Consider the following 14,708-nt stretch of genomic DNA (forward strand, 5'->3'; position numbering starts at 1 on the left):
TTTGTAGACTGAACCTGCTCATTTTGACTTTGTAGGCTGAACCTGCCCATTTTGACTTTGCAGACTGAACCTGCCCATTTTGACTTTGTAGGGTGAACCTGCTCATTTTGACTTTGTAGGCTGAACCTGCCCATTTTCACTTTGTAGGCTGAACCTGCCCATTTTGACTTTGTAGACTGAACCTGCCCATTTTCACTTTGTAGGCTGAACCTGCTCATTTTGACTTTGTAGGCTGAACCTGCCCATTTTCACTTTGTAGACTGAACCTGCCCATTTTGACTTTGTAGACTGAACCTGCCCATTTTGACTTTGTAGACTGAACCTGCCCATTTTGACTTTGTAGGCTGAACCTGCCCATTTTGACTTTGCAGACTGAACCTGCCCATTTTGACTTTGCAGACTGAACCTGCCCATTTTGACTTTGTAGGCTGAACCTGCCCATTTTCACTTTGTAGACTGAACCTGCCCATTTTGACTTTGTAGACTGAACCTGCCCATTTTGACTTTGTAGACTGAACCTGCCCATTTTGACTTTGTAGGCTGAACCTGCCCATTTTGACTTTGCAGACTGAACCTGCCCATTTTGACTTTGTAGACTGAACCTGCCCATTTTGACTTTGCAGACTGAACCTGCTCATTTTGACTTTGTAGGCTGAACCTGCTCATTTTGACTTTGTAGACTGAACCTGCTCATTTTGACTTTGTAGACTGAACCTGCCCATTTTGACTTTGCAGACTGAACCTGCTCATTTTGACTTTGTAGGCTGAACCTGCTCATTTTGACTTTGTAGACTGAACCTGCCCATTTTGACTTTGCAGACTGAACCTGCTCATTTTGACTTTGTAGGCTGAACCTGCTCATTTTGACTTTGTAGGCTGAACCTGCTCATTTTGACTATGCAGACTGAACCTGCTCATTTTGACTTTGTAGGCTGAACCTGCTCATTTTGACTTTGTAGACTGAACCTGCCCATTTTGACTATGCAGACTGAACCTGCCCATTTTGACTTTGTAGACTGAACCTGCTCATTTTGACTATGCAGACTGAACCTGCTCATTTTGACTTTGTAGGCTGAACCTGCTCATTTTGACTTTGTAGACTGAACCTGCCCATTTTGACTATGCAGACTGAACCTGCCCATTTTGACTTTGTAGACTGAACCTGCTCATTTTGACTATGCAGACTGAACCTGCCCATTTTGACTTTGTAGACTGAACCTGCCCATTTTGACTTTGTAGACTGAACCTGCCCATTTTGACTTTGTAGACTGAACCTGCCCATTTTGACTTTGTAGGCTGAACCTGCCCATTTTGACTTTGTAGGCTGAACCTGCCCATTTTGACTTTGTAGACTGAACCTGCTCATTTTGACTTTGTAGGCTGAACCTGCCCATTTTGACTTTGCAGACTGAACCTGCCCATTTTGACTTTGTAGGGTGAACCTGCTCATTTTGACTTTGTAGGCTGAACCTGCCCATTTTCACTTTGTAGGCTGAACCTGCCCATTTTGACTTTGTAGACTGAACCTGCTCATTTTGACTATGCAGACTGAACCTGCTCATTTTGACTTTGTAGGCTGAACCTGCTCATTTTGACTTTGTAGACTGAACCTGCCCATTTTGACTTTGTAGGGTGAACCTGCTCATTTTGACTTTGTAGGCTGAACCTGCCCATTTTGACTTTGTAGACTGAACCTGCCCATTTTGACTTTGTAGACTGAACCTGCCCATTTTGACTTTGTAGGGTGAACCTGCTCATTTTGACTTTGTAGGCTGAACCTGCTCATTTTGACTTTGTAGACTGAACCTGCCCATTTTGACTTTGTAGGCTGAACCTGCCCATTTTGACTTTGTAGGCTGAACCTGCCCATTTTCACTTTGTAGACTGAACCTGCCCATTTTCACTTTGTAGGCTGAACCTGCCCATTTTGACTTTGTAGGCTGAACCTGCCCATTTTCACTTTGTAGGCTGAACCTGCCCATTTTCACTTTGTAGGCTGAACCTGCCCATTTTGACTTTGTAGGCTGAACCTGCCCATTTTGACTTTGTAGACTGAACCTGCCCATTTTCACTTTGTAGGCTGAACCTGCTCATTTTGCCTTTGTAGACTGAACCTGCCCATTTTGACTTTGTAGGCTGAACCTGCTCATTTTGACTTTGTAGGCTGAACCTGCCCATTTTGACTTTGTAGGCTGAACCTGCTCATTTTGACTTTGTAGGCTGAACCTGCTCATTTTGACTTTGTAGACTGAACCTGCTCATTTTGACTTTGTAGGCTGAACCTGCTCATTTTGACTTTGTAGACTGAACCTGCTCATTTTGACTTTGTAGACTGAACCTGCCCATTTTGACTTTGTAGACTGAACCTGCCCATTTTGACTTTGTAGGCTGAACCTGCCCATTTTGACTTTGTAGGCTGAACCTGCCCATTTTGACTTTGTAGACTGAACCTGCCCATTTTGACTTTGTAGGCTGAACCTGCCCATTTTGACTTTGTAGGCTGAACCTGCTCATTTTGCCTTTGTAGACTGAACCTGCCCATTTTGACTTTGTAGACTGAACCTGCCCATTTTGACTTTGTAGACTGAACCTGCCCATTTTGACTTTGTAGACTGAACCTGCCCATTTTGACTTTGTAGGCTGAACCTGCCCATTTTGACTTTGTAGACTGAACCTGCCCATTTTGACTTTGTAGGCTGAACCTGCTCATTTTGACTTTGTAGACTGAACCTGCCCATTTTGACTTTGTAGGCTGAACCTGCCCATTTTGACTTTGTAGGCTGAACCTGCCCATTTTGACTTTGTAGACTGAACCTGCCCATTTTGACTTTGTAGGCTGAACCTGCCCATTTTGACTTTGTAGACTGAACCTGCCCATTTTGACTTTGTAGACTGAACCTGCCCATTTTGACTTTGTAGACTGAACCTGCCCATTTTGACTTTGTAGACTGAACCTGCCCATTTTGACTTTGTAGACTGAACCTGCCCATTTTGACTTTGTAGACTGAACCTGCCCATTTTGACTTTGTAGGCTGAACCTGCTCATTTTGACTTTGTAGACTGAACCTGCCCATTTTGACTTTGTAGACTGAACCTGCTCATTTTGACTTTGTAGACTGAACCTGCTCATTTTGACTTTGTAGGCTGAACCTGCCCATTTTGACTTTGTAGACTGAACCTGCTCATTTTGACTTTGTAGACTGAACCTGCCCATTTTGACTTTGTAGACTGAACCTGCTCATTTTGACTTTGTAGGCTGAACCTGCTCATTTTGACTTTGTAGACTGAACCTGCTCATTTTGACTTTGTAGACTGAACCTGCTCATTTTGACTTTGTAGGCTGAACCTGCCCATTTTGACTTTGTAGACTGAACCTGCCCATTTTGACTTTGTAGACTGAACCTGCCCATTTTGACTTTGTAGACTGAACCTGCCCATTTTGACTTTGTAGGCTGAACCTGCCCATTTTGACTTTGTAGACTGAACCTGCTCATTTTGACTTTGTAGACTGAACCTGCCCATTTTGACTTTGTAGACTGAACCTGCTCATTTTGACTTTGTAGACTGAACCTGCTCATTTTGACTTTGTAGGCTGAACCTGCCCATTTTGACTTTGTAGACTGAACCTGCTCATTTTGACTTTGTAGGCTGAACCTGCCCATTTTGACTTTGTAGACTGAACCTGCCCATTTTGACTTTGTAGGCTGAACCTGCCCATTTTGACTTTGTAGACTGAACCTGCTCATTTTGACTTTGCAGACTGAACCTGCCCATTTTGACTTTGTAGACTGAACCTGCTCATTTTGACTTTGTAGACTGAACCTGCTCATTTTGACTTTGTAGGCTGAACCTGCCCATTTTGACTTTGTAGACTGAACCTGCTCATTTTGACTTTGTAGACTGAACCTGCTCATTTTGACTTTGTAGACTGAACCTGCTCATTTTGACTTTGTAGGCTGAACCTGCCTATTTTGACTTTGTAGACTGAACCTGCCTATTTTGACTTTGTAGGCTGAACCTGCTCATTTTGACTTTGTAGGCTGAACCTGCCTATTTTGACTTTGTAGACTGAACCTGCCTATTTTGACTTTGTAGACTGAACCTGCTCATTTTGACTTTGTAGGCTGAACCTGCCTATTTTGACTTTGTAGACTGAACCTGCTCATTTTGACTTTGTAGACTGAACCTGCCCATTTTGACTTTGTAGGCTGAACCTGCCTATTTTGACTTTGTAGACTGAACCTGCCTATTTTGACTTTGTAGACTGAACCTGCTCATTTTGACTTTGTAGGCTGAACCTGCTCATTTTGACTTTGTAGGCTGAACCTGCTCATTTTGACTTTGTAGGCTGAACCTGCCCATTTTGACTTTGTAGACTGAACCTGCCCATTTTGACTTTGTAGGCTGAACCTGCCCATTTTGACTTTGTAGACTGAACCTGCCCATTTTGACTTTGTAGGCTGAACCTGCCCATTTTGACTTTGTAGACTGAACCTGCCCATTTTGACTTTGTAGACTGAACCTGCTCATTTTGACTTTGTAGGCTGAACCTGCCCATTTTGACTTTGTAGACTGAACCTGCCTATTTTGACTTTGTAGACTGAACCTGCCTATTTTGACTTTGTAGACTGAACCTGCTCATTTTGACTTTGTAGGCTGAACCTGCTCATTTTGACTTTGTAGGCTGAACCTGCTCATTTTGACTTTGTAGGCTGAACCTGCCCATTTTGACTTTGCAGACTGAACCTGCCCATTTTGACTTTGTAGGCTGAACCTGCTCATTTTGACTTTGTAGGCTGAACCTGCCCATTTTGACTTTGTAGGCTGAACCTGCTCATTTTGACTTTGTAGGCTGAACCTGCCCATTTTGACTTTGTTGACTGAACCTGCCTATTTTGACTTTGTAGGCTGAACCTGCTCATTTTGACTTTGTAGGCTGAACCTGCTCATTTTGACTTTGTAGGCTGAACCTGCCCATTTTGACTTTGTAGACTGAACCTGCCCATTTTGACTTTGTAGGCTGAACCTGCTCATTTTGACTTTGTAGGCTGAACCTGCTCATTTTGACTTTGTAGACTGAACCTGCCCATTTTGACTTTGTAGACTGAACCTGCTCATTTTGACTTTGTAGGCTGAACCTGCTCATTTTGACTTTGTAGGCTGAACCTGCCTATTTTGACTTTGTAGACTGAACCTGCTCATTTTGACTTTGTAGGCTGAACCTGCTCATTTTGACTTTGTAGGCTGAACCTGCCCATTTTGACTTTGTAGACTGAACCTGCCCATTTTGACTTTGTAGACTGAACATGCCCATTTTGACTTTACAGACTGAATCTGCCCATTTTGACTTTGTAGGCTGAACCTGCCCATTTTGACTTTGTAGACTGAACCTGCCCATTTTGACTTTGTAGACTGAACCTTCCCACTTTGACTTTGTAGGCTGAACCTGCCCATTTTGACTTTGTAGACTGAACCTGCTCATTTTGACTTTGTAGACTGAACCTGCTCATTTTGACTTTGTAGGCTGAACCTGCTCATTTTGACTTTGTAGACTGAACCTGCTCATTTTGACTTTGTAGACTGAACCTGCCCATTTTGACTTTGTAGGCTGAACCTGCCCATTTTGACTTTGTAGACTGAACCTGCCCATTTTGACTTTGTAGGCTGAACCTGCCCATTTTGACTTTGTAGACTGAACCTGCCCATTTTGACTTTGTAGACTGAACCTGCTCATTTTGACTTTGTAGGCTGAACCTGCCCATTTTGACTTTGTAGACTGAACCTGCCTATTTTGACTTTGTAGACTGAACCTGCCTATTTTGACTTTGTAGACTGAACCTGCTCATTTTGACTTTGTAGGCTGAACCTGCTCATTTTGACTTTGTAGGCTGAACCTGCTCATTTTGACTTTGTAGACTGAACCTGCCTATTTTGACTTTGTAGACTGAACCTGCCTATTTTGACTTTGTAGGCTGAACCTGCTCATTTTGACTTTGTAGGCTGAACCTGCTCATTTTGACTTTGTAGGCTGAACCTGCTCATTTTGACTTTGTAGGCTGAACCTGCTCATTTTGACTTTGTAGGCTGAACCTGCTCATTTTGACTTTGTAGGCTGAACCTGCTCATTTTGACTTTGTAGGCTGAACCTGCCCATTTTGACTTTGTAGACTGAACCTGCTCATTTTGACTTTGTAGGCTGAACCTGCCCATTTTGACTTTGTTGACTGAACCTGCCTATTTTGACTTTGTAGACTGAACCTGCTCATTTTGACTTTGTAGGCTGAACCTGCTCATTTTGACTTTGTAGACTGAACCTGCCCATTTTGACTTTGTAGACTGAACCTGCCCATTTTGACTTCGCAGACTGAACCTGCTCATTTTGACTTTGTAGACTGAACCTGCCCATTTTGACTTTGTAGGCTGAACCTGCTCATTTTGACTTTGCAGACTGAACCTGCCCATTTTGACTTTGTAGGCTGAACCTGCCCATTTTGACTTTGTAGGCTGAACCTGCCCATTTTGACTTTGCAGACTGAACCTGCCCATTTTGACTTTGTAGGCTGAACCTGCCCATTTTGACTTTGTAGGCTGAACCTGCTCATTTTGACTTTGTAGGCTGAACCTGCCCATTTTGACTTTGTAGACTGAACCTGCCCATTTTGACTTTGTAGACTGAACCTGCTCATTTTGACTTTGTAGACTGAACCTGCCCATTTTGACTTTGTAGGCTGAACCTGCTCATTTTGACTTTGTAGGCTGAACCTGCCCATTTTGACTTTGTAGGCTGAACCTGCCCATTTTGACTTTGTAGACTGAACCTGCCTATTTTGACTTTGTAGACTGAACCTGCCTATTTTGACTTTGTAGGCTGAACCTGCCCATTTTGACTTTGTAGACTGAACCTGCCCATTTTGACTTTGTAGGCTGAACCTGCCCATTTTGACTTTGTAGACTGAACCTGCCCATTTTGACTTTGTAGGCTGAACCTGCCCATTTTGACTTTGTAGGCTGAACCTGCTCATTTTGACTTTGTAGGCTGAACCTGCCCATTTTGACTTTGTAGACTGAACCTGCCCATTTTGACTTTGTAGACTGAACCTGCTCATTTTGACTTTGTAGGCTGAACCTGCCCATTTTGACTTTGTAGGCTGAACCTGCTCATTTTGACTTTGTTGACTGAACCTGCCCATTTTGACTTTGTAGGCTGAACCTGCTCATTTTGACTTTGTAGGCTGAACCTGCCCATTTTGACTTTGTAGGCTGAACCTGCTCATTTTGACTTTGCAGACTGAACCTGCCCATTTTGACTTTGTAGACTGAACCTGCCCATTTTGACTTTGTAGACTGAACCTGCCCATTTTGACTTTGTAGGCTGAACCTGCCCATTTTGACTTTGTAGACTGAACCTGCCCATTTTGACTTTGTAGGCTGAACCTGCCCATTTTGACTTTGTAGGCTGAACCTGCCCATTTTGACTTTGTAGGCTGAACCTGCCCATTTTGACTTTGTAGACTGAACCTGCCCATTTTCACTTTGTAGGCTGAACCTGCCCATTTTGACTTTGTAGGCTGAACCTGCCCATTTTCACTTTGTAGGCTGAACCTGCCCATTTTCACTTTGTAGGCTGAACCTGCTCATTTTGACTTTGTAGGCTGAACCTGCCCATTTTCACTTTGTAGGCTGAACCTGCTCATTTTGACTTTGTAGGCTGAACCTGCCCATTTTGACTTTGTAGGCTGAACCTGCCCATTTTCACTTTGTAGGCTGAACCTGCTCATTTTGACTTTGTAGACTGAACCTGCTCATTTTGACTTTGTAGACTGAACCTGCCCATTTTGACTTTGTAGACTGAACCTGCTCATTTTGACTTTGTAGACTGAACCTGCTCATTTTCACTTTGTAGACTGAACCTGCTCATTTTCACTTTGTAGGCTGAACCTGCTCATTTTGACTTTGTAGGCTGAACCTGCCCATTTTGACTTTGTAGACTGAACCTGCCCATTTTGACTTTGTAGACTGAACCTGCTCATTTTGACTTTGTAGACTGAACCTGCCCATTTTGACTTTGTAGACTGAACCTGCCCATTTTGACGTTGTAGACTGAACCTGCCCATTTTGACTTTGTAGACTGAACCTGCCCATTTTGACTTTGTAGGCTGAACCTGCCCATTTTGACTTTGTAGACTGAACCTGCCCATTTTGACGTTGTAGACTGAACCTGCCCATTTTGACTTTGTAGACTGAACCTGCCCATTTTGTCTTTGTATACTGAACCTGCCCATTTTGACTTTGTAGACTGAACCTGCCCATTTTGACGTTGTAGACTGAACCTGCTCATTTTGACTTTGTAGACTGAACCTGCCCATTTTGACTTTGTAGACTGAACCTGCCCATTTTGACTTTGTAGACTGAACCTGCCCATTTTGACGTTGTAGACTGAACCTGCCCATTTTGACTTTGTAGACTGAACCTGCTCATTTTGACTATGCAGACTGAACCTGCTCATTTTGACTTTGTAGGCTGAACCTGCTCATTTTGACTTTGTAGACTGAACCTGCCCATTTTGACTATGCAGACTGAACCTGCCCATTTTGACTTTGTAGACTGAACCTGCTCATTTTGACTATGCAGACTGAACCTGCCCATTTTGACTTTGTAGACTGAACCTGCCCATTTTGACTTTGTAGACTGAACCTGCCCATTTTGACTTTGTAGACTGAACCTGCCCATTTTGACTTTGTAGGCTGAACCTGCCCATTTTGACTTTGTAGGCTGAACCTGCCCATTTTGACTTTGTAGACTGAACCTGCTCATTTTGACTTTGTAGGCTGAACCTGCCCATTTTGACTTTGCAGACTGAACCTGCCCATTTTGACTTTGTAGACTGAACCTGCTCATTTTGACTTTGTAGGCTGAACCTGCCCATTTTGACTTTGCAGACTGAACCTGCTCATTTTGACTTTGTAGGCTGAACCTGCCCATTTTCACTTTGTAGGCTGAACCTGCCCATTTTGACTTTGTAGACTGAACCTGCCCATTTTCACTTTGTAGGCTGAACCTGCTCATTTTGACTTTGTAGGCTGAACCTGCCCATTTTCACTTTGTAGACTGAACCTGCCCATTTTGACTTTGTAGACTGAACCTGCCCATTTTGACTTTGTAGACTGAACCTGCCCATTTTGACTTTGTAGGCTGAACCTGCCCATTTTGACTTTGCAGACTGAACCTGCCCATTTTGACTTTGCAGACTGAACCTGCTCATTTTGACTTTGTAGGCTGAACCTGCCCATTTTCACTTTGTAGACTGAACCTGCCCATTTTGACTTTGTAGACTGAACCTGCCCATTTTGACTTTGTAGACTGAACCTGCCCATTTTGACTTTGTAGACTGAACCTGCCTATTTTGACTTTGTAGACTGAACCTGCCTATTTTGACTTTGTAGACTGAACCTGCCCATTTTGACTTTGTAGGCTGAACCTGCCCATTTTCACTTTGTAGACTGAACCTGCCCATTTTGACTTTGTAGACTGAACCTGCCCATTTTGACTTTGTAGGCTGAACCTGCCCATTTTGACTTTGCAGACTGAACCTGCCCATTTTGACTTTGTAGACTGAACCTGCCCATTTTGACTTTGCAGACTGAACCTGCTCATTTTGACTTTGTAGGCTGAACCTGCCCATTTTGACTTTGTAGACTGAACCTGCTCATTTTGACTATGCAGACTGAACCTGCTCATTTTGACTTTGTAGGCTGAACCTGCCCATTTTGACTATGCAGACTGAACCTGCTCATTTTGACTATGCAGACTGAACCTGCCCATTTTGACTATGCAGACTGAACCTGCTCATTTTGACTTTGTAGGCTGAACCTGCCCATTTTGACTATGCAGACTGAACCTGCCCATTTTGACTATGCAGACTGAACCTGCCCATTTTGACTATGCAGACTGAACCTGCCCATTTTGACTATGCAGACTGAACCTGCCCATTTTGACTATGCAGACTGAACCTGCTCATTTTGACTATGCAGACTGAACCTGCCCATTTTGACTATGCAGACTGAACCTGCTCATTTTGACTTTGTAGGCTGAACCTGCCCATTTTGACTATGCAGACTGAACCTGCTCATTTTGACTTTGTAGGCTGAACCTGCCCATTTTGACTATGCAGACTGAACCTGCTCATTTTGACTATGCAGACTGAACCTGCCCATTTTGACTATGCAGACTGAACCTGCTCATTTTGACTTTGTAGACTGAACCTGCCCATTTTGACTATGCAGACTGAACCTGCCCATTTTGACTATGCAGACTGAACCTGCTCATTTTGACTTTGTAGACTGAACCTGCCCATTTTGACTATGCAGACTGAACCTGCTCATTTTGACTTTGTAGGCTGAACCTGCCCATTTTGACTTTGTAGACTGAACCTGCCCATTTTGACTTTGTAGACTGAACCTGCCCATTTTGACTTTGTAGACTGAACCTGCTCATTTTGACTTTGTAGACTGAACCTGCCCATTTTGACTTTGCAGACTGAACCTGCTCATTTTGACTTTGTAGACTGAACCTGCCCATTTTGACTTTGTAGGCTGAACCTGCCCATTTTGACTTTGTAGGCTGAACCTGCTCATTTTGACTTTGCAGACTGAACCTGCTCATTTTGACTTTGTAGACTGAACCTGCTCATTTTGACTATGCAGACTGAACCTGCTCATTTTGACTTTGTAGGCTGAACCTGCTCATTTTGACTTTGTAGACTGAACCTGCCCATTTTGACTATGCAGACTGAACCTGCCCATTTTGACTTTGTAGACTGAACCTGCTCATTTTGACTATGCAGACTGAACCTGCTCATTTTGACTTTGTAGGCTGAACCTGCTCATTTTGACTTTGTAGACTGAACCTGCCCATTTTGACTTTGTAGACTGAACCTGCCCATTTTGACTTTGTAGGCTGAACCTGCCCATTTTGACTTTGTAGACTGAACCTGCTCATTTTGACTATGCAGACTGAACCTGCCCATTTTGACTTTGTAGACTGAACCTGCCCATTTTGACTTTGTAGACTGAACCTGCCCATTTTGACTTTGTAGACTGAACCTGCCCATTTTGACTTTGTAGGCTGAACCTGCCCATTTTGACTTTGTAGGCTGAACCTGCTCATTTTGACTTTGCAGACTGAACCTGCTCATTTTGACTTTGTAGGCTGAACCTGCCCATTTTGACTTTGTAGGCTGAACCTGCCCATTTTGACTTTGTAGACTGAACCTGCTCATTTTGACTTTGTAGGCTGAACCTGCCCATTTTGACTTTGTAGACTGAACCTGCCCATTTTCACTTTGTAGGCTGAACCTGCCCATTTTGACTTTGTAGACTGAACCTGCTCATTTTGACTATGCAGACTGAACCTGCTCATTTTGACTTTGTAGGCTGAACCTGCTCATTTTGACTTTGTAGACTGAACCTGCCCATTTTGACTTTGTAGGGTGAACCTGCTCATTTTGACTTTGTAGGCTGAACCTGCCCATTTTGACTTTGTAGGGTGAACCTGCTCATTTTGACTTTGTAGGCTGAACCTGCCCATTTTCACTTTGTAGGCTGAACCTGCCCATTTTGACTTTGTAGACTGAACCTGCTCATTTTGACTATGCAGACTGAACCTGCTCATTTTGACTTTGTAGGCTGAACCTGCTCATTTTGACTTTGTAGACTGAACCTGCCCATTTTGACTTTGTAGGGTGAACCTGCTCATTTTGACTTTGTAGGCTGAACCTGCCCATTTTGACTTTGTAGACTGAACCTGCCCATTTTGACTTTGTAGACTGAACCTGCCCATTTTGACTTTGTAGGGTGAACCTGCTCATTTTGACTTTGTAGGCTGAACCTGCTCATTTTGACTTTGTAGACTGAACCTGCCCATTTTGACTTTGTAGGCTGAACCTGCTCATTTTGACTTTGTAGGCTGAACCTGCCCATTTTGACTTTGTAGGCTGAACCTGCTCATTTTGACTTTGTAGGCTGAACCTGCCCATTTTGACTTTGTAGACTGAACCTGCTCATTTTGACTTTGTAGGCTGAACCTGCCCATTTTCACTTTGTAGGCTGAACCTGCTCATTTTGACTTTGCAGACTGAACCTGCCCATTTTCACTTTGTAGGCTGAACCTGCCCATTTTGACTTTGTAGACTGAACCTGCTCATTTTGACTTTGTAGGCTGAACCTGCCCATTTTCACTTTGTAGGCTGAACCTGCCCATTTTCACTTTGTAGGCTGAACCTGCTCATTTTGACTTTGTAGGCTGAACCTGCCCATTTTCACTTTGTAGGCTGAACCTGCTCATTTTGACTTTGCAGACTGAACCTGCCCATTTTCACTTTGTAGGCTGAACCTGCCCATTTTCACTTTGTAGACTGAACCTGCTCATTTTGACTTTGCAGACTGAACCTGCCCATTTTCACTTTGTAGGCTGAACCTGCCCATTTTCACTTTGTAGGCTGAACCTGCCCATTTTCACTTTGTAGGCTGAACCTGCCCATTTTGACTTTGTAGGCTGAACCTGCCCATTTTGACTTTGTAGACTGAACCTGCCCATTTTCACTTTGTAGGCTGAACCTGCCCATTTTGACTTTGTAGACTGAACCTGCCCATTTTGACTTTGTAGGCTGAACCTGCTCATTTTGCCTTTGTAGGCTGAACCTGCTCATTTTCACTTTGTAGGCTGAACCTGCCCATTTTGACTTTGTAGGCTGAACCTGCCCATTTTCACTTTGTAGGCTGAACCTGCCCATTTTCACTTTGTAGGCTGAACCTGCCCATTTTGACTTTGTAGGCTGAACCTGCCCATTTTCACTTTGTAGACTGAACCTGCTCATTTTGCCTTTGTAGGCTGAACCTGCTCATTTTCACTTTGTAGGCTGAACCTGCCCATTTTGACTTTGTAGGCTGAACCTGCCCATTTTCACTTTGTAGGCTGAACCTGCCCATTTTCACTTTGTAGGCTGAACCTGCCCATTTTCACTTTGTAGGCTGAACCTGCCCATTTTCACTTTGTAGACTGAACCTGCTCATTTTGACTTTGCAGACTGAACCTGCCCATTTTCACTTTGTAGACTGAACCTGCCCATTTTGACTTTGTAGGCTGAACCTGCCCATTTTCACTTTGTAGGCTGAACCTGCCCATTTTGACTTTGTAGGCTGAACCTGCCCATTTTGACTTTGTAGACTGAACCTGCCCATTTTGACTTTGTAGGCTGAACCTGCCCATTTTCACTTTGTAGGCTGAACCTGCCCATTTTCACTTTGTAGGCTGAACCTGCCCATTTTCACTTTGTAGACTGAACCTGCTCATTTTGACTTTGCAGACTGAACCTGCCCATTTTCACTTTGTAGACTGAACCTGCCCATTTTCACTTTGTAGGCTGAACCTGCCCATTTTCACTTTGTAGGCTGAACCTGCCCATTTTGACTTTGTAGGCTGAACCTGCCCATTTTCACTTTGTAGGCTGAACCTGCTCATTTTGACTTTGTAGGCTGAACCTGCCCATTTTGACTTTGTAGGCTGAACCTGCCCATTTTGCCTTTGTAGACTGAACCTGCCCATTTTGACTTTGTAGGCTGAACCTGCTCATTTTGACTTTGTAGGCTGAACCTGCCCATTTTGACTTTGTAGGCTGAACCTGCTCATTTTGACTTTGTAGGCTGAACCTGCTCATTTTCACTTTGTAGGCTGAACCTGCCCATTTTGACTTTGTAGGCTGAACCTGCCCATTTTGACTTTGTAGGCTGAACCTGCTCATTTTCACTTTGTAGGCTGAACCTGCCCATTTTGACTTTGTAGGCTGAACCTGCCCATTTTGACTTTGTAGACTGAACCTGCCCATTTTGACTTTGTAGGCTGAACCTGCCCATTTTCACTTTGTAGGCTGAACCTGCCCATTTTCACTTTGTAGACTGAACCTGCTCATTTTGACTTTGCAGACTGAACCTGCCCATTTTCACTTTGTAGACTGAACCTGCCCATTTTCACTTTGTAGGCTGAACCTGCCCATTTTCACTTTGTAGGCTGAACCTGCCCATTTTGACTTTGTAGGCTGAACCTGCCCATTTTCACTTTGTAGACTGAACCTGCTCATTTTGACTTTGTAGGCTGAACCTGCCCATTTTGACTTTGTAGGCTGAACCTGCCCATTTTGCCTTTGTAGACTGAACCTGCCCATTTTGACTTTGTAGGCTGAACCTGCTCATTTTGACTTTGTAGGCTGAACCTGCCCATTTTGACTTTGTAGGCTGAACCTGCTCATTTTGACTTTGTAGGCTGAACCTGCTCATTTTGACTTTGTAGACTGAACCTGCTCATTTTGACTTTGTAGGCTGAACCTGCTCATTTTGACTTTGTAGACTGAACCTGCTCATTTTGACTTTGTAGACTGAACCTGCCCATTTTGACTTTGTAGGCTGAACCTGCCCATTTTGACTTTGTAGACTGAACCTGCCCATTTTGACTTTGTAGGCTGAACCTGCCCATTTTGACTTTGTAGGCTGAACCTGCCCATTTTGACTTTGTAGACTGAACCTGCCCATTTTGACTTTGTAGGCTGAACCTGCCCATTTTGACTTTGTAGGCTGAACCTGCTCATTTTGCCTTTGTAGACTGAACCTGCCCATTTTGACTTTGTAGACTGAACCTGCCCATTTTGACTTTGTAGA

This window comes from Myxine glutinosa, chromosome 7 (genome assembly GCF_964187855.1).
Source record: "Myxine glutinosa chromosome 7, kmMyxGlut1.1, whole genome shotgun sequence".
NCBI classification, from domain to species: Eukaryota; Metazoa; Chordata; class Myxini; order Myxiniformes; family Myxinidae; genus Myxine; species Myxine glutinosa.